The sequence below is a fragment of the Manacus vitellinus genome, unplaced genomic scaffold (assembly GCF_001715985.3).
Source record: "Manacus vitellinus isolate BGI_N305 unplaced genomic scaffold, ASM171598v3 scaffold_0_pilon, whole genome shotgun sequence".
NCBI lineage: Eukaryota > Metazoa > Chordata > Aves > Passeriformes > Pipridae > Manacus > Manacus vitellinus.
In genome coordinates, this window is record NW_021938789.1 from 14703921 (window position 1) to 14724225 (window position 20305).

The following is a 20305-nucleotide window of genomic DNA, read 5'->3' on the forward strand; positions in this document are numbered from 1 at the left end:
CTTCTGTGACATCAACTTGCAAGACACTGGGAGCTTCAGAATTACAAGTGGTAATATAGCTTTTTTGAACTATTTCCTCTTTGCCTCCTACGGCTGCTTCATTGTTGGGTACTATCTTTTTTAAGTTAGAACAAGGGAGTGAAAGGTATTTGTGACAAATGACATTCTACTTTCTGTTTGCCGTTGTCCCATGTGGATGAGTAAAAAAAAGTGCATCCATATGCCTCTCATTTTCCTACCATGTACAAGCATAAGTTTGAGCTTTTAAAGCCAAATCTGACTTGCTTACTAATATGAACGGGCCACATAAACCCAGAGATTTCTTGTATGAGTAAAGACCACTCTTCTTTTAGTATAATTTTGTTTAGTATATTTAGTATAATTTGTTTTTTATATGACCACTAAAGAACAAAATACGTCAGTAGAAAACTATCAGGCAAATTGTGATACACAATTTTTTTAAGTTAGTTAGACACAAGTTAGGTAAATTATTAGTAGGAATATTATGTCAACTGGAAACCAGTGGAAAATGGAACTGTGTGGCACAAGATCTCTTTTCTCTTCTTAATGGTTCTACTTCTGGGGACTGTGTACTGTTGCAATTGAAGAAGTAAATATGGTCTTCTCAGTAGTACTCAGCTGCCTAACCTATCTGTCAAACCTAGACTAAAGGATTAAATTAAGCAAACTTCCACTGCTCAGACTACATTTTAGTCTCAGGGTGAACAATAAAATTTAATTTAAATAAACAGTTTTTGCGAAGGTTCATAAACCATTTAGAATCTTCACTTGATGTTTCTCAGGCTTTTAAAAAACCTCTGTCCCTGCTCTTCCTGCGAGATTTATTTAGACCCATAAGCACAGAGGCTTGGATTTGCCCACTTATCATTTAAAAAGTCTGGTGTGACAATCCATGCTTTAACCCATTACATATTTTACTGTTTGAGAGTCATTCAACTGATTGAATTTTGCTGAGCTAGTGAAGGATGGCTTTGTACTCTCAAATGCACTGGTGACATTTAAATTTCCAATATATACTTAATTATGCATTCTTAGAAATTCAGTATTATCTCCCTCTTCATTGAGGAAAAAATTAAACTATTGTGCTCACAGACATTATATTTGACTTTTGACATTACATTTAGGGAAAACTACAATTATGTGAAATATTGTTCTATTTTCTATACTGTTCTCAATATTTTACAAGAATCTACATTAATAGTGCAATATGTGAAGAATGTCTTAAATAATCCTTTCTAACACCATAAACATGCCTACAGTTTCCTTTAAATGCCTACAGTTTCCTTTAAAATTAAACCATTTGTTTTCATTGGAATGTGTTCCTGAAATATCAAGAAACCACAATCAAATTACTATTCTTCACTATTTCAGCAATGAGTTTTCCTTTGATCTTTAGTTCCTAGAAAGGGCATCATAACTATCTATCACAGGAAAAAGTTTGTTGCCCTTTCTAATGAGAAAAAAAAAAAAAGGTTTGTTATGTTCCCTAGTGTTACCACAGAGTCCTCAGTAGTCTTTAGTGGTGGAATTCAAGAAAGGCATTTCCAAAGTTAGGTTCAAATTAATTTTCTTCCAAATCAGTTTATTTATCACATTTAAACAGTCTCTGTTTAGCCCAATAATATGATTTTGAATAGTAAGTGCCAACCAGGCCAATTTAAAGAAAATATTATATCCTTTATTATTTATGCATATTAATAGTATATTTATTTATATATTATCTTTGAGAAATATAACAGAGAAAAATGTTCTGAAGGACTTCAGTAAACCTGATTATGCTCTGTGGTCTGTCTTATCACGTTTAATTATTTGCTTGATATATTTTGCTTGATATATTTGCTTGATATTATTTGCTTGTTATATTTTGCAGAGTTCCTATTCAGGAAAGTAGCAAGATTTTCAATTGGCTTTTACAAAAAAATAGCCTTTCTCTAAACTGTGAAACTGCATGCAGACAATTGTTCTTTCTAGATAAAAAGTATCATTTCTTGAATATTGTCCAGAGCAATTTTATTTTAGAAAATATGAGCAAAAGAGTGGCTTATAGACTAAGTAAGTTGTATGGGCATATTTCTACATCATAAATGTCCACCTGCTTTTCCTTTTTACTGCTAGAAGAATGATGATTTACTTGTGTTATTCACCCCTGTATTCAGAGAATGGTAGAAGTATAGAGGGAGTAAAGATAACTCTACCTTAAGTTGCCCCGCTCTCAGCTTTCACCTTTAAGAAGGAAGTTAGCACGTAACCATTTAAACATGCATGATTTTAACAGGTGAATTATGATTATTGAAAAGTTTGGCACCTCACCTAAGCTAGCTGCACAGTGTCAGAATGGAGAGACTTTATGAGAAGTGGGCAGCCTTTCATTCGGCCTAAGTTGGTTTTCCGATGTTTAGGAGGAAACCTTTTTGGTGTCTCTCTCCCCAGATCTACAGAGAGACTTGATCTCAGAAGAATTTTAAATGTGTTCAAGTTCCAAATATGTCTGAATTTAACTTTAATGTCAGTTAATATGAAACACATTTTGGTAGAAATATCTCACTTGATTTGCTTTAGCATACATCTAATGGTAGAAGACCGTTTGTGTATTTTTTTACTAACCTCACAATACGATTCTGTCAAGGGGCAGAAAGCCAGGTTTGTATTAGCTATTGAAGGGCTAGAAACCAGGAGATTCAGTCTTCATTTCTAGGTCTGCCACTGGCACCCACTTTTTGGGGGCTACATCTGTGAAAAGAGATAATCGTTTTCATTATCTCAGAGAAAATTGTTTGATCCATTATGTTTTGTGAACTGTTTTCAAGGTATGGTGATGAGATCCATAGAAATGTCTGTAAAGAGTTGTATGATATAGTAGAAGTACTTCAATGTCCTCTGTTTTACTGAAGTTGGGAGAACTGTTTTTCAGAGCAAATCCTTTTTTGCTTAATGTCTATAAACTGCCTCCTGGCCAAATTTTTTGAAATGGATTTTAATTTTCATCATTATGTATATGGGACAGTTCTGTATATATACTTCAGTGCACTTTTGTCAAAGAATGCTTTAGATTTAATCATGCTGCATTTAAGAAAAAAAATATTTTATAGGTTACCCTTTATTTCCCTAAAATATCATGCTAGGCAAGTAAATGGAACTTAATATTTTATGTTGATTTTGAATACAGCCTATCTGTTTTTTTACAAGCATTTCATGACTGTGAAGTGTGAATATATTGACATTTTTAGTGGGTAAAGACTCTCAACAAATTGGAGAAAAGACAGTATGGAAGCAACTAATTCAATAGTATTGTGAAACCATTGATTATGTACTCAGGGTTGGCAGTGACACAGTGATACATGAGCTTTGGCCTGAGAAGCCTACATTATAAAGAGAAAACTAGACAAGTTGTGGGAGACTCAGTGTTTTTCTTGTTTGCCTTCATCCTGCTTCCATCCCTCATTTTGAAATACTCCCTGTGGAGGGTATTAGAAGGTTGTGAATTAAAGCTCCAGGGAGCCTGAATGAAGCAGCTATAGGCAGTGTTGTGGAATAAAAAGGATAGACTTCCTGGTGCAAGTAGTCAGGTGTTTCCTATGTGTGATGGAGTTTATAGTGCAAAGAGGATGGTGACAAGAGGATGCAAATAGTATAGTTACATGTATATTTAAAATTCATGTCATGTCATGACATTATGCCATGCTCACCTTGTGTTTCAGGTTCCTAAAAGTATGTGAAGTTGGTCTGAGCATCTTGCAGTGATAAGAAGTTGATAATTATTGGTTACCTGTTGAGTTCAGTTTTTAGCTTTCATGGATGATCTGTTTGAATATTTTGGTGAATCTGACCATAGCTCTCGAACAAAGCTTGTGTCTGTATCAGGTGCAGACATCAGAACATTCCCAAAGAACTTGAAGTGTATGCAGGGAGTTAAAACTCTTTGAGCAGTCTCTGCTTTTCCTTTATTTTTCTAAGGTTGATGGTGTAAATTTCTGGCATTAATATTAAAGAATAAAAAGGCAAAGATGTAGGTGCAATACTAATAAAATGTATTTTAATTTTTAACCTCTCATTTGAAAAGTAACTTTAATTTCCAAATATGGCATTAGATTTTAAATATAACACAGTTTCATTTTGTATTGTGTTGTGGAGCACTTCCATGCAGCCTTCTGCACTTTGCTTTGTATCACTGAAATTAGAACTGTCAGTGAGCAGATTTTGATTTTACTCAAAAAGTTATTTTGAATAGGATAATTTTTGACAAATACATACTGGTTTCATACATGTTGTTAGGGTGATTTTTATACTAATTTGTTTGTAGTACCTTTGATTGAATTTGTGACTTATTGCAATACATTCCAAAGTAAAAAAGGGTTTCAAAAAATAGGGTTTACAACTATGGGATGTCAGACAGTAATGTCAGGACCTCTGCTTTACAGAAGCCATTACTGTAAGTGTTGATAGAAGATGATCCATAGCAAGTCTTGGAACATTTTTGAACTGCCACTTAGTCCATTAACTTTCTAGAACCCCCTTGATATTTTTTTTTAGATTTCTACTTATATATAAAACATGCATACAATAGGACGTATTTCTATCTTATTGCCTCCTTGAGTAAAGGCATTTATACCATGAGGTACATTAATTTCAAATGAATAATCTATTTGCTACATAGAACTGGGAGTGGGAATTGGGAATCTTTCATTGTCTTCTTGCTGATGACACTGTCCTGCTATCCTGGGGTGAAAGAAATCACCTTAGATTTCTGTGCCTTGACTGTCTGGTGTATTAAATATGTATAAGACAGCTTACATTACAGGACATAAGGATCGCTTAAGTAAATAATATTCATGATTTGTGAGTGTCAATGGGAATTTGCTGATTGATGTCCTAATACAAAGTTTAGGACCACTCTTCATCTGCACAGCTTTTATATGTTGAAGTTAAAAAATTAGAATCTTGAGGTCTGGCATAATCATTTCAGCTTTGCCATTTTCAGAATACTGATTTTTTTCCCCCATTAATATGATGAAAAAAAAAAAGGCAGAGAATTGTTCTTTAAAATGTAGCAATTTCAGTTTTTGTATAATTTATTGTAACTATACTAAAATTTGTCTGTTACAGTGCACTGACTGTGCTGAATTTCTTTTATTCTGACCATGTTGAACTGCACCTGGAGCGACTTATAACTATTACAGTGTATGTAGGAAATAGGGTTGAATTTTCAAAAATGCTCACTATTACTTACTCCAGTGACAACTCTTTAAGAAAATGTGACCCTTAAGTGTCACTACCAGGCAGATATACAGATTATCACATCTTGCAATAACCAGTGTGAATTCAGTCAGGCATCAGGTGGGAAGATCTGGACATCATCTCTGTGGCTTTTGCATCTGTCTCTCAGGTCCTGTACAGCTGCATCAGCTGCTTCCCTACATGCTATAACCAGGAAAGAAAAGGCAATTGGAATTCTTGTCTCCAGACATGGATATCAATGGCTGGAACCTGATACAGAGTTTGTAACTCACTGTGTGCACTTCGTGGTTTTTGCACATCAACAGACTTTATGTTGCACATATCTAATACCTCAGTGTACATATTCAAATTTTTATAATACTTCTGGCAAATCTTTCCTTTTTTTTTTAAGGTAAAAATATAGTGAATAATGTTACCTGAAGAAGTACTACTGTATCAAAAAATAGAAGATCAAATTATCACTAGATCTTTTGATACTCAGTTCTGCAATCTATTGAAATTCTGCTGAAGGGATTTGTACTTTGTGTAGCTGGAATGGCTGCCAATCATTCTTCCCTCATTTATTATCTTATTCAAATTAATACCAGTAAGCTTGAAAAATCATAAGTAGCTTTAGCCCTTCTGTAATCTACTTTTAATAGGAGGAATGGAATACAGTCCATATGGTAACCTGGATGATCTATCTTGAATTATTTCTGGGATAATATCAAATACATACCTGAGTTTTGGTTACAATCCCAAATTATTTTCATTAAAAATTAAAATCTCCTTTAAATACACTTACCCTGAGGCCATCTGTTGATTTCATAAATCCTAGAGCCTCAGTTCTTATATGGGATAAACCTCTCCTACACTGTCTTGGAGGTCATAACGTCAGAGGAGGCAGTTGTGAGATGAACTTGGAGTGCTGCATGCTGGAGTGAGGGAGTGAACAGCATTTGACTTTTAAAAGCCTTCTGACTCAAGAAAGTAAAAGGGAAATGTGTGTCAGTGACTTCATTAGGGTTTGAATCAGGTCTCAGTGTGGTAAATTGTCAAATTGTCTGATGTTAAGCATGCCTAGATGAGGATAAACAGTGTGCTACTTATTAAAGAGTTTTCTTAGTAATGGTATCAATCTGTAATAGAATAATAAAGTACTTTGTATTTTTACTAAGTGATGTGTGTCTACTAATTGAAAGAGTAGGTTTCACAGAGACAGAAAAATGGTGATTTTTTAATGTAATATTAATTTAAACCTCTAGGGATTTCAGACTTGTGTTTGAAACAATAGTCCTATGTTCCTTTTTCTGAACTAGTCATTAAGAAGAGTATGCAGTAGAGAAATCATAATGTTGACTTCCCTTTATAATTACGGATCCATATCTGTATTACACTGTCAAGAGACTGCTATAGCTGCTTAAAAAGAAGCCTTGATTCAGCAATGAAAAAGCAGCATGTCATTCATTAAAGCTAACAGCAAGCATGCAATCCTAAGATGATTTATCACCAGGGTGGTGGTGGGGCACTTCTAAAACACAGGGTTCCAATCAAGCTGTATGCAGTCTACAGTGATACAAGGGAGCACTTTTCTGATTGTCAGAGTGTGTCAGAGAGCAGTTTGCTTCTGCATTTCAATGACAGTATGAAGTGTTGTGAAAATACTGTCTTAATATACATAAAAGTTCCTCATATTTATTTTTTTCCACGTAGACTCCAGGCAGTTTACAATAAAAGAAGAAATTACATTTCCTTAAACTGTTTTATTAAAGTTGATGGATTTCCCAAAGATATTGTAACCTGTTACTATAAGCTGTTGCTGTGACTGTTGTTTTTTGTGATGTAACAATAGCATCACATTCCTTAGAGTAATATGTGAGATTTGGAGAGCATAATGGACTTCCAGAGCCTTTGAGAAACACTATTATTTTTTTGCTGATTTTGTATTAAATAAGTACCAGCCTGTGTTTGTGTGTTAATATATGCATACCATTTGGAACACAGTTAGTGACATTATGTAATTCACAGATGTTTTATTATTCATAGTACTATGCATTCATAGCTCTCTGTAGTCACTGTGGTGCAAAATATAACGAAGGAGAGTCTGTGTTCTTTTGCTGGTCCTTTAGTCTTGTCAAACTCTCATTCACCCAGTTCACAAACAGAGGGATGTGGTACCCTTTACTGGTTTTTGACTGATGGAGTGGAAAGGAGTAAAAATATTGATTTCTCATAATTTGTCCATGTTATTTCCTGTTGTAAAAATACAGGCTAGGACATAAGAAAAAATGGGATCTTATCATTCCACTGTATTTGGACTGTGCTGTAATTTATCCCTTTGAGAGAGGATTTTATGCACACTTTTAATAGGCATAAATGAAATCACACTGTTGCATATAGAAATGAACTAAAAAAAATGAAAAAGCTCCTCTGTTTCTGTTGTTGTTTTAAATCATGTTAGAAATGCTTTCTCCAGCTGGTTTCACAGTTCACTCTCCTTGATTTCATCATCTGATCAGCACCAGACCACTAGCTGATGAAAGAGAAAGTCTGTATTACTGATTGCAATGGCATTTATCATTTACTATTAATATAAAAACCACAGTGCCTCAGTGCTGTAGTTCCATTTAGGAAGTAATAAATCATAGGAATTAAATAATGTACAAAAATCCTCATTGGAATCAGAATTTTTATTCAGAATTCTTATACCCTTTCTAAAAAAAAGTCTGTTCTTTTTTTCTTTGTTTTCTTCTGAGTTATCTTTCTTTCTGTGACTACTGCATTCTTCATCACATATTTTTGAACCTGCTTTTATCTTCATCCCTACTTGGTTCGACTTTTTGGACTATATAGCTATAAACTTTTTAATCTTTTTTTCCCCTCTCACCATGTTTATAATTATTTTATTATGTTATTTTAATTATTACCATGAAATGTAATAATTCACTTGGTAAAAAGTTTCTTCTCACTTAAAATTCAGTTCTTTAGATTTAGCCTGTGGGTTTTTTACATACCTTGCTTCTTGGGATAGCAGTTTTTCCTTTGTTTTCCTCTATCTCCATGAAGAAGTATTTTTCCTGGAAAAGTTTGAATGTCCCTAAGTTTAAATTCCCTATTTCTCTGTCATTTCTGACTACCTGACTGTGGAAAAGAAAGACATAGTCCTGTGTAGCTTAACCTATCCCTGACTAATGTCTTGCAGGAAAAACAAAGCAGTTTATAATGTTCTACCTTTCTTTCTTGGCCTAGTGCCTTTGCAGAGTTTGGGATCAGGATTAGGAAAGTAAAAACATTGAATAACGAATTTGACAGTTTTCTAAATGCAGTACTTTTCCACTTTAGGTGTTTTAAAACTGTGCTTTTGAATTATTTAATATTCAGTCATTTACTTTGAAGTTCTGTTCATATATATACCATTGCAGTAAATATACATGTAAAGTCCGTTAGAGGAAATCATAAATTTCAGTCAAAATGCTGAGAAGAGAGTGCTGACAAACCCAAGGAACACAAAGACTAATCTAAAATCTGAGGCAGATATGGAAAAGTTGAGCTTTCTGTCACACTTAAGGGGAGTTAGTGTAAGAAGCCATTAGGAAATGTTTTGGGGTTTGTTTGTTTGGGTTTTTTTTGGTTGGTTGGTTGATTTTTTTTCCTTGCCTATATCCAGTGAATTTTATTAATGTGAAATATGCTCCTGAGAACAACCTCTGTGCTATCATTAGGACTTCCCATGCATGTGTCAGTGACTGACAAGCTGCAATGCTGGATGAGGCTGTAATATTCCAACTTGCTTTTTAGATCTGTGTCATCTTTGTAATATTTTCTAGTATGAATTTGATTGTTGGGTGGTCCAACAACCTGCTTTGAAGTCTAGCAGTGTCCATGCTTAAAATTTTTAGGAAGAACCTGCTTTCTTGCTGAACAGAAGGGCAGAAAACATAAACTATGCACCATTTGTTTCACTTCAACTTGAAAAATTTATGGAATGTTGAACAAATGATGTTTTGGAAAAATAGCTTACATAAAGTCCCTAAAATGGTGAAAAAGGCCTCCTTTGGAGCCCCAGTGGATGACTCAGAACTTTTCCTCTTATGTAAAGGAATAGCATGGAATACTTCCGTGATCACTTTCCTAGTTCCTTCCTGGTTACAAGCTGGTCTCCAGGAAGGCCTAGAGTGAAACCATCACAGCAGACAATGCATTTCATTCTAATTATGTGCTCTGCTTCAGTTGGTTTATTCTGTGATGATTAATGGATAAAGGTTTTTAATGGTTTTATATATAAATTTGAGGAGCAGCAGGAAATATTTGGTTAACTCCTATTATACACCAGGAAATATTTCAAAAGAGGTATCTGTTCTTTGAGGACAGTGGTATTTTCTAGCCTTTTAGTTCATTCTCTCTCATGTCTGAGTAGGAAACTGAATGGATGTTGCTAATCTCACTCAGGCAGATTGATACCATCTTCACACTGTACAAGGGCATCAAGAAGATTTCCAGCCATGGAGATGACATTATCATACACAGCAGCAACACAGGAGTTAGATTCTGTCTCTGGTTCTTTGTCGGCATGATAGCAGTTTCCAGATTTAGGTCTGATGAATATAAATGGACAAGAATATGTATTCTACACAATGTCTAAAGAAAAATGCCCAGGGCAAACTAGCTTCTATTTGGTTTTATGTGAAAGAAAATGTAAAAAGCAGTAGTTAGTTTCTCCCTGTGTTGTCCCCCTAGAGTTTATTCTTCATTCACTAAGCTCGCTATTAGAGACAGTTTGGGATTTTTCTATTTCAGATTTTTACCTTTATATATGTAGAGAACCCTACAATGAAGGAATACAAAGAAGATGGATGAGACAGCTAATATCTTGAAACAGGGCTGCTCACTGTAATGCCAGAGGAAGATAGGTGGAGAAAAATACAAATAATGAACAAAACCCAACACATAGTTCTCTAAAAGAGATCATTTTTTTCTTCTTGTAAATAGCTTCCAATTACAAAATCACAGAATCACAGAACAGTTAAGATTGGAAGGGACCTCTAGGACCACCTAGAGCAGCTAACACAGGAACGTGTACAGGTGTATTTTGAATGTCTCTACTGAGGGAGACTCCACAACCACCCTGGGTAGCCTGTTCTAATGCTCAGCCACCTTCAATGGCAATTACTTCTCATCCTGTCACTGGACACCACTGAATAAAGTCTATCACCATCCTCTTGACACTTGCCTTTAAGATACATTTATATATTGATGAGGTCCCCTCTCAGTCTTCTCTCTTGTAGACTAAACAGGCCCAGCTTCTGCACTCCCTCCATAAGAGAGATGCTCCAGATGATATGACCTCACTAGAGCTGAGTAGAAGGGGAAGATCACTTCCCTTGACCTGCTGGCAATGCTCTTCCTAATGCGCCCTACGATACCATCGGCCCTCCTGGCCACAAGGCCACACTGCTGGCTCATGGTCAACTTGTCATCCACCAAGACTCCTAGGTTCTTCTCTACAAAACTGCTCTCTAGTAGGTCAGCCACCAACCTGTACTGGTATGTGGGGTTATTCCTCCCCAGGTGCAGTACTCTATACTTGCCTTTTCTGAATTTCATTAGGTTTCTCTCTGCCCGATTGCTCAGCCTATCCAGGTCCTGCTGAACAACAGCACAGTCTTTAAGTGTATCAACCACTCCCTGCCATTTTGTATCATCAGCAAACTTGCTTAGAATGCACTCTGTCCTTTTGTCCAGATCCTTGGTAAACAAGTTGAATAAGACTGGAGCCAATATTGATCCCTGGAGAACACCACTTATTATGGGCCTCCAACTGGATTCTACTACACTGATCATGACCCTCTGAGTTCTGCCGTTCAGCCAATTGTCAGGCTTGAATTCAGCACAAAATAATAATAATAATACATCTTAAGTGGAGGATGCTGAAAGAAATTTAGCTGATTTGAAATAAAAAATTAAATCCTTTACATAAATATGCCATTTACCTCCATACTTGAGAGAAGAAGCTGGAAACATCCTCTTCTCTGGCAAAAAAACCCCAATCACAACAAAATGAAGACTTAAAACTAAGCATGAAAGATAAAGTTAGAAAAAGCGAGTGTTTTATGTCACCCCAGAAACTTGGTACAGTTTCATTTTATTCATTTTTATATAACACCATTTTTAAAATATGTTAAATCAAAAATCTAAGACAATAAATGTCCTAAAGTGAGCACAAAGCTGGAGTTCATTGACTTCTGCTGATTGCTGTTGATGCTGCACTTTGCAGAACAGTTTTGTTGTACTTTTAATTAGGGTGCTGGGAAGAAACAACAAGACTTAAGTAAAATGATTATGAGATTGTTACATTTTGGTATAATTCATTTATCCTGACATAGAAACTTTAAGCAATTCCTTTAGTTAGAGAGATGCTTGGGGAGATAAAAATCAGTGTGAACTTAGATATGGGTATAGGGAAAGAGCAGAAAGGAACTAAGGAGGACTTGGTTTACATAAACTAGGTGCAGAAAATTAAAACTCATGGATGCGTAATCTGCAAATGTTTCAGACTTAATTCTGTCAATGTTATGTTTGTCTGTGATTTACACACAGAAGAAAAGTAGCCTAATTGTAATGTATAACTTACCTTTTTGTTTTGAAAGCTCTGATATTTGTACTTTAGGGGGGAAAAAGTTCTTTAAAAGAAATAGTAAGCAGAATACTTTCTTAGCCCTTACAATGGAACATTCCCTGTTCATTGCCTATATGACAGCTCTGGCAACATTATAAATCTTTCTAACCTTCTTATTTCAATTTAGCTATACTTGTGAGGATATATGTTGAGGCTGTCTTAAACATAAAGAAAACAAAGATTCTAAGCTATAAAACAAATATAACAACTAGCATTTTTAATCTGTATGGACTTGGAAAGGATTTATACTTTAAATCAAAGGATAATTCTTTTGTGCCTCTCTGTTGTTTAAGAAATTCACCTATGTTTTTTTCTCAGTGCCAGGATTGTTCTGTTTCTTAACTTTAATATTCTAGAAAGTTGCATGGTTTAGTTGGATGTTTAAGAAATTCAGGATATTGTCTGTGTTGGCATATATAGACTCTCAAAGTATTTGACAATTAGATTTATGTGCTCATGAAGAGCAGAAGGATTTCAGTCTCATCACTTTCATTATGGACCAGCAGGGAAAACTATGGAAATAGCATATAAGCTCTTGGCAACCAGGAGTTCTGCCACCCTTTCTTTGTATTTAACTGCAGACATACTAGTTAGCTTGTAAGGATGCTTAAGTCATCCTTATGCTCATCCTTAATCACTTGTTTCTGGACTTGAAGAAATAAGAAGTTTTTTTGGGATGTTGGAGGCAAAGAAGTCTTAAAATAGGTACAGCAGGAACGAAGTGAAACAGAAGTTGAAGGGAAGAAGGAAATTCTTCTCCACTCCCCATCATGAGGCAAAGAAATAAATGGATAAATAAATAAGTTAATAAATGTGTATAATGTCACAAAAAATAAGAGGTATTTTCCTTGTATGGTATTGAAATGACTTTGCAAAAGAAAAAAAGTCTCGTTATCATCTAAACTGGTGATGAAATGGGGCAAGTGCAGTCCTGCTGTCACAGCAAAATATCCTCCCCTCTCAGTTTTTAGTTTATTGATTGCTGTTCAGGATTTGTTTACTCTGAATTTTAAAATTAAATTAATGACTGACAGTAAGAAATTAGGTATTATTTTTGGTCAGAAGGATGAAAGTAAAGTTTGAAACAGCTCCCATATGGTGATGCAAGCATAAACAAAGGAGCAGAAAAAGGCTTCAAAGACTCTGTAACTCATGGAGCGAAGGAAGTAGTTGACGCTTCTCTTTAGCCCACAGAAACTCTTCTGTATATATACCTCATAATTAGGGCTTCGTTTGCCTGCGGGGAGGGTACACAGCCGGGGAGCAGCCTTTATGCACAGCATGCTACCCTAGCAACCTGATAGATTTCCAGCAGAAATGTGTGTGGGAGTTAATGCTGATCTTTGCAGAGTTAACCCATTTTCAGAGAGAGAAGTATGCACAGCTGTTGTGGACTTGTCAGCAGAGTATGGTTTCTGAAATCCATAGGAAATCATATTCAGTATATGTACCTCAAATTTCTTCCCTCATCCACCAAATCCCTCTCCCATTGTGGAGAGTAATGTGGCATCAGCCACATGAGATGATGCTCACTTAACTGTGCTTTTGACCTCTTGTAGGTTTGCCTTTGATTTGTCACCTAAGCATGATATGAACTTTGAGTGTGTATTTTGCTCAGTTATAACAGAATAATGTTTTTGAAAGAGAAATTGCCATCTGCAGCTGATGTTTGCCAGTCCTAGCCAGAGCCCCAGGACTAATTTGGGTATGAGAAAAGGTAAATGAATACAGAAGTTATTGAGAAAAATTATTCATACCTCCTTTCATTTCACACTTTCCTCAGGTCAGAGCAAGAAAAACATTACTACTACAGAGTGAATAGCATATATGTGTCTCGTGGCTGTGTTAATCTCATTCAGTATTTCAAGAGCATAGAGTAGAATATCCCTCATGGGTGTGCGGAGAGTGGGAAATTGCTTAATGGTCAAGTGTGAAAGAGCAAGACTGTGGAGGAGACAGTTTTCTGAATCTCTGACAGGCTGTAGGGACTATTTGCAGCTTGTATAATTAAATTTTGAACCATCAGAGGAAGAATTTATGTGCACAATTTTTGCTGTTTTCCATCCCCAAAGGAAAACATCACTGCATCACAGAACTACCCAATCATCTGATATCCTCATTAATCAGAAGAATAAAAGATCTGTGTGATAGGAAGCCTATGTTTGCATGAAGTCTCAATACCATAAAACTAAAAATTCTGATTTTAGCTGTCAATTTTTTGGTAGAGTAATGAAAAGATTTTCACCAAGATACTGGAGTGCAAAGCCATGAGATTCATATACAGCAGGGAATTAAGATTCTAGCTTTACTAAACTTCAGTGGGTTTATCAGAAAGAAAGGTTGAAAGCATGTCTCTGAATGTTTCATCTTTCCTTCTATTAGCACATAAAACCTTGAAATTCTGTCAGAGCATTCCTGTTAGGACCCCTGAATGGTTTCCTTGGATTTACTAATCTAATCTAAGTGATTATTTTTGAAGGAAGCTATTTGGCCTATATCCTCTGCTATTTTCACTGGGAAAATTTTAAATTGGTTTGTTTGGAGTTATAAACCCTTTTTGTCTGATAATTGACTTCCTACTATTAGTTAAAATAGTAGGGCAGAATATTAAAACCTGAATGGGTTGAAAGGAAGTTGACTAGTCTGTGAGAAGTTTTTTGTACATCTTCCTTATGTTTCTGGGATGTCCAACTCTTCTTCTCATATAAGAATTGCACAAGTGACCATATAACTGATGTGTAAAGTAGTACTCATTTGGCCAAAACCAAAATGAAACAGAGGATGAAGAGTCCTTGTGATGTACCAGTCTGCCATAATACATCTCTGTTATGCTTAGAGAAGTCTAAAGTATCTCTGTTGCTGCACTGGAAAAGAGGTAGTTCTGTATCACTTTAAGCCAAGAATGCTGTAAGCAGCACAGTATAATTTCAGTTGTTTTATAGTATATTAACCACAATTTTATTTTACCCATATGGAGGTGTGGATTGTTTTGAACTATTATAATCAACTTTATAGATAAATACATCTTTCTCCGTTACCTGGTTCCCTATTAGTCTTTCTACCTACTTTGAAATTTTATACTGATACCCTTCAACACTACCATGTATTTTATCATCTTCCATGACAAAATCAATAGCTTTACTGAAACTCCTGCTAGAATTGGAGGACCATTCACCTGGAATAGCAAGAAGGAAGACTTTGCAAGATTTTCTGAAGATGTCTTTCTGGATTTTCTGGATCTACTGTGGAATATTATTGGTAGAATGAATAAAAAAATCCTATCACTTTGACAGCACTACAATAGAACTATAATATTAATTTTTTATTTTGCACGTTAAATACCTAAAATTAACATTCAAAGTTACATTTTTGTCTTCTAAGTTTGAAAGTTCCATTAGTAGGTTCTAAATAAATTTTATACTAGTGAAGGGAGGCCTTTCCTGTGGTATCATCAGTTGCTATTCTTTTTCAAAACACTACTGAATAAGAACATTGCTATTTAGACTAGTTCTGGCCCCTCGAAGACAACACATTAAAATAAGAAACTATTCATTTCACACCTGGGTAAGTTCATCAGGCAATTAAACACGGAAGATACAATTAATCTTTTTCCTCTTCATCATGATTACATAACAGTGGAAATTAGTTTCCTTGTTTTCAAAATTAGGAAAGCTATCTTAATAATAAAAAATTAATTCTATGTCTGTCTAAACTGGATACTTGTATGTTTATTCACATTAGGCTTAAAGACTTCCATTCCTGCAGTAATGAATATATACAAAGAAAAATTGCTTATATTTGGCAAGAGGGTCTTAACAGTCCTACATCCCTTCTGATTCAACATTTGTACTGATTTGATATGAGAGTATCAGTGTTTATATTGACCCTGAGCTGAATTATTCCTCATATATTCTGTCATTGTAGTCAAGTTTTCACCAGAGCTGTTGTTCCATTTCTCATATATACCCTTAGGACTGACATTTCTTTGCCTCTTTTCCAGTCCATACTGTCTTAAAAAAACTGATATATGAGTCTAGACTTTGTCAAAAGCTTTCTATATTTCACAAACACGAGTAATTACCACTAAAATTCATTAATTACCACTATGGCAATGGCAGCCTGATGGTAGTGCTTTTCCACTGACTCCCATTCAAATTCCAAATATTTTAAAAGCTTTTCAAACATTCATCTGTCTTCATTTGCTTTGCTTCTCATCCAGTTCCTCTAACACCTGCCCCATCCTTCCTACAGAGCCGTGCCTGCTGGTGTGAAAATATGTTCTTTTGCATAGTTCTGTGAAACAGCCTACTTGCATTTTTCCTTCTGATCAAGCCTAATTGCCTTTCTAAACTTAAAAAGCCCACTTTTTAAAAAAATTGGTTTTTATTTATTTCATTGGCCTTTTCTTTATACACATTTGTTTTCTCTAACACTGTTATGGGAGTACATTACAATGCACAGATTTCTGTCTGTTTTGCTATTCTAATACATGTATTTTTAATGGTGCTGGAAATGCATGCAGTACAAATTGGGTTACCATTGGTTTGGCTCTGTCTGGGTATTCTAGGATGGCGGAATTTATTGAAGTCTATACTTACAATGCCATCTATGGTTCTATTCTGCACAGATACAGAAAGAGTTTGCATGACACAACAAGTACCATCTTTTGGCATGAGTGTGTCCTCTGTGGCAGCAGTGCTACAGCACTTTTTCCTTTGTTCATGTCTTTTCAAACTTACGTTTCATAAGTCAATATTGCAACAGAAGAGATAAAGGCATAGAATTTGAGAGCAATTTAGGACTAACTAAATCACTGAAGCACTTCAGCCAAGACTGCTGATACAGTCTAACAAAAATAATGATTTTACCCTCCTGCTCTGCTCTGGTGAGACCCCACCTGGAGTGCTGCATCCAGCTCTGGGGTCCTCAGCACATTGACCTGTTGGAGGAAGTATAGAGGAGGACCACGAAGTTGATCGGAGGGCTGGAGCACCTCTTCTATGAAGACAGGCTGAGAGATCTGGGGTTGTTAAGCCTGCAAAAGAGTAGACTCTGAGGAGACCTTACAGCACATTCCATTACCTAAAGGGGGACTACGAGAAATCCAGAGAGGGACTTTTTACAAGGGCATATAATGACAGGACAAGGAGAAATGGCTTTAAACTGAAAAAGAATAGATTTAGACTAGAGATAAGGAAGAAGTGGTGAAACACTGGAACAAGTTGCCCAGAGAAGTTGTGGATACCCCATCCCTGAAAGTGTGCAAGGACAGGGTAGGTGGGGCTTCAAACAAACTGGTCTTGTGGAAGTGGTACCTGCCCATGGCAGGGGTGTTGGAACAAGATGATCTTTAAAGGTCCCTTACAACCCAAACCTTTTAATGATTATATGAATATGGGATTACCAAATTACAGTGAATGTGCTCACGGTACTTTTACTAAAGCGAACAAGTAGGAAAGGGTTTGAAGGTCTATTTCAAACAGAGTTTGAGTGATTGAATTGAAACACAAACTGTGTATCCTCTAAGTATGAGGAAGATCTTACTGGACCTTTTACTTATGTGTGACATTTCTAAAGGGTCAAAAGCAAAAATAAGATATCACATGCAGATTTAGAATAAAGTAACTTTACCTAGTGCATGATTCTGTGGACAGAAAAACAGATGTGAAAGCATTTAAGATGGATCCAATTTACATTCTCAGTTGAATTCAGCTAGTAGAATTTTGGTCATGCATATTCAACCACCATGAAATAATCACAAATACCTTTTTGGTACTTTCTTGACAGGCATTTGCAGCAAACTTGTCAGGTTTCCTGTAGGATCTGTTTGCTCCAAAATCGGTGTGTTGCTTCACTGTATTGCAGAGACTTTTTCTGAGTGACAATATCCTTCTCCTTGCCCATACTTCAGTTCAAATGATGTACTGAACATGTCTCCTTTTACATAGAATAGAGATCAGGGTATCCTTGTCATAAGACATTTGGAATTTTTCATGCAATCTGCACTACGAAGCAACATGCTGTGAACTGGAGAGATCACCCTGTTGTGCATCTTTCAGCTGGTGACATAATTCCCTGTTGTTAGGAAGGCTGACAGTTCTTGCCTCATATCAAGATTTGTTCTGCTGCTGAATAACGACAATGTGCAGTACTTTGGATGTGTGGCTCCCTTAGAACTGAGGTAATCCTTTCTGTGACAGGTTATGTAAATCCAGTTGGCTTATGTTGCTTTTTCAGAAGGTACAGAAACCACAGTGTTATTTTGAAAGTTAAAATAGTTTGTAATTAATTCTTATTTTCTGTTTTTCCCCCTCAATTGTGTTCCAAGGTTACTGTCCAAGCTTTTCTTAAAAATGTAGATCTTATTGTGAGGTGTAGTTTCCATCCTCCACACCATCAATACCAAAATCACTGTTTTTCAGTGTGTTGTGGGATAGAAGTGTAAAGTGGTATTTGTTTCATATGACAAAGTACTCTTATGATGTCCTTAATTATTATAAAATGTTTTCATAACATATTTATTCATATTTAATTTTATATTATTGAATGCATAATTAATATGTTCTTTAAAAATAATTTCTGGGTGATGTTTTCTATAATGTTTTAAAGTATTATAAGCCTCTCATATTTATTTTAAGGCTTTCATATATGTTTGAGACTTTTAAGTATTGTGTGGCTGAGAATACATGTGCATCCAGTTGCTTATTAATAGTTCTGCTGGCACCAAAATTAAATGCAGAATATTTTCTTTAAGAGTCTGTAAAGAGAGAGTGCACAGGCAGCTGTTGCTGGATAATGTGGTCTTCATTGAGTGTAAGCAGACATTTAGGTCCACCTAGAGAGGAACAGGCCTGTAGGATGAGTTGTGTTCAGGAAAACGAAATTGTCATTTATGTTTCTTCTACCTCATTATAATTTCCACTATGCTTACTCTGAGGCAATCGCTGCCCTTCTCACTTATGAGTAACTGAAAGAAAAATTTATTTTTTCCCTATCTTTTTGAAAGCTGAAAGAAGTAGCTATGATACTTAATTGGGGGTTGAGATAATCCAAGAAATAAAAAGATTAAATAGCTACATTAACAAAAAAAAGGAAAATAAGCCTTTTTTTTTTTTTCTCTTTCAATCAGAGCAATAAAGTATAGCTGTGTCAGCCAACAGTTCCTGCTTCGCCTGTTGGATTTATGTGTTTTCCATTGACTTGACTTCCACAGTATGAGACCCATTTGCTTCCTTAAGGAAAATGGTATTAAAGCCAATTTTCTACTTTCTCAGACTCTTATCTTTTTGGGTATTGCATTACATGTTTAAATCAATGTATAGCTCAGTTGGCTTCCATGTGGTTGTTTACTTGCTGAGAATTTAGTACCCGCATAATGTTGGGTCCCTGTTACTTGCTTTCATAAACTCTCCAGGGATTTGGAACATGACTTACCTGATTTCTCAAATTTAGTAAACATTCCCATACTAAATTATCTGAAGTGCTATAAATTTAATCATACTTTTGTTAGAAAAAGATGCTAATAAATAATAAATCAATAATGCAATGTTCATAAAAGCAAGGAAAATAGTGAAAACTAATTGCAGTATTGTGAAAACGAAAAACGTGCTTTATGTTGATTAGTATATCCTGCAAGGTGAATAATTTTGCATTTTAAGCATTAAGTAGATGTTGGATGAGGAATTTTTTTTCTTTTGGAATGACATTAAAATGTGAGCTCATTTAAAATACTGCTTAGTCTAAAATGCAATTGGGTTTTTTTCATCAAATGACAGATGGAAATCTTGCCATATCTGTCTGAAGAATAAAACCTGCAGACTGATCTGGAAGACTAACAGTGTACATGTCAATACTAGTTTGAGGTATCTAGTCCTATAGTAATAGATGTGCAGATTTTATATAAAGGTATAAACTGTGATGCTTAATGAGGTACTAAGGCACATCTTGTTTTCAAGGAAATCACGAGTCATTGAAATGTCACACAGGATTCAACAAAGGCAAAATCAATTCTTTATTTTATGTATATGGAGAACATGTTTTGTTGAATCTACATTAATCTTCTTGCAGCTTTCCTTTTCTCTGTAACCCGAAGAAAGAAAAATCTTCTTACAGTACCAGTTCCTGCTTCCTACTCATTAAATGTATTTTAATTTATTTTATACTTCAGTGAAATTTTTACGTTTGAAATGCAGTTGAAGTTTCATCTAGTCTGTTCCTTCTTCTCTGATAATAATAATAATGATACTTCATTTTTAGTTCTTCTACATTATCTTTTACTCAGCTAAGATTTTCTCTTTTCCATTATTGGGCTTTGATTTGAAATCAAGCACCTTGCAGTTGATTATGTTTATCATAGTAGAAATGTTGTTTGTTTATTTGGTTTTTCTTTTAAAG

The 20305-nt window shown here is 35.3% G+C and overlaps 1 protein-coding gene across 1 annotated transcript in view; it reads left to right on the forward strand.

Moving 5' to 3' along the window:
• The window catches only part of PCDH7 (protocadherin 7), a 268281-nt gene that overhangs the window by 55086 nt on the left and 192890 nt on the right, over nucleotides 1-20305 (forward strand).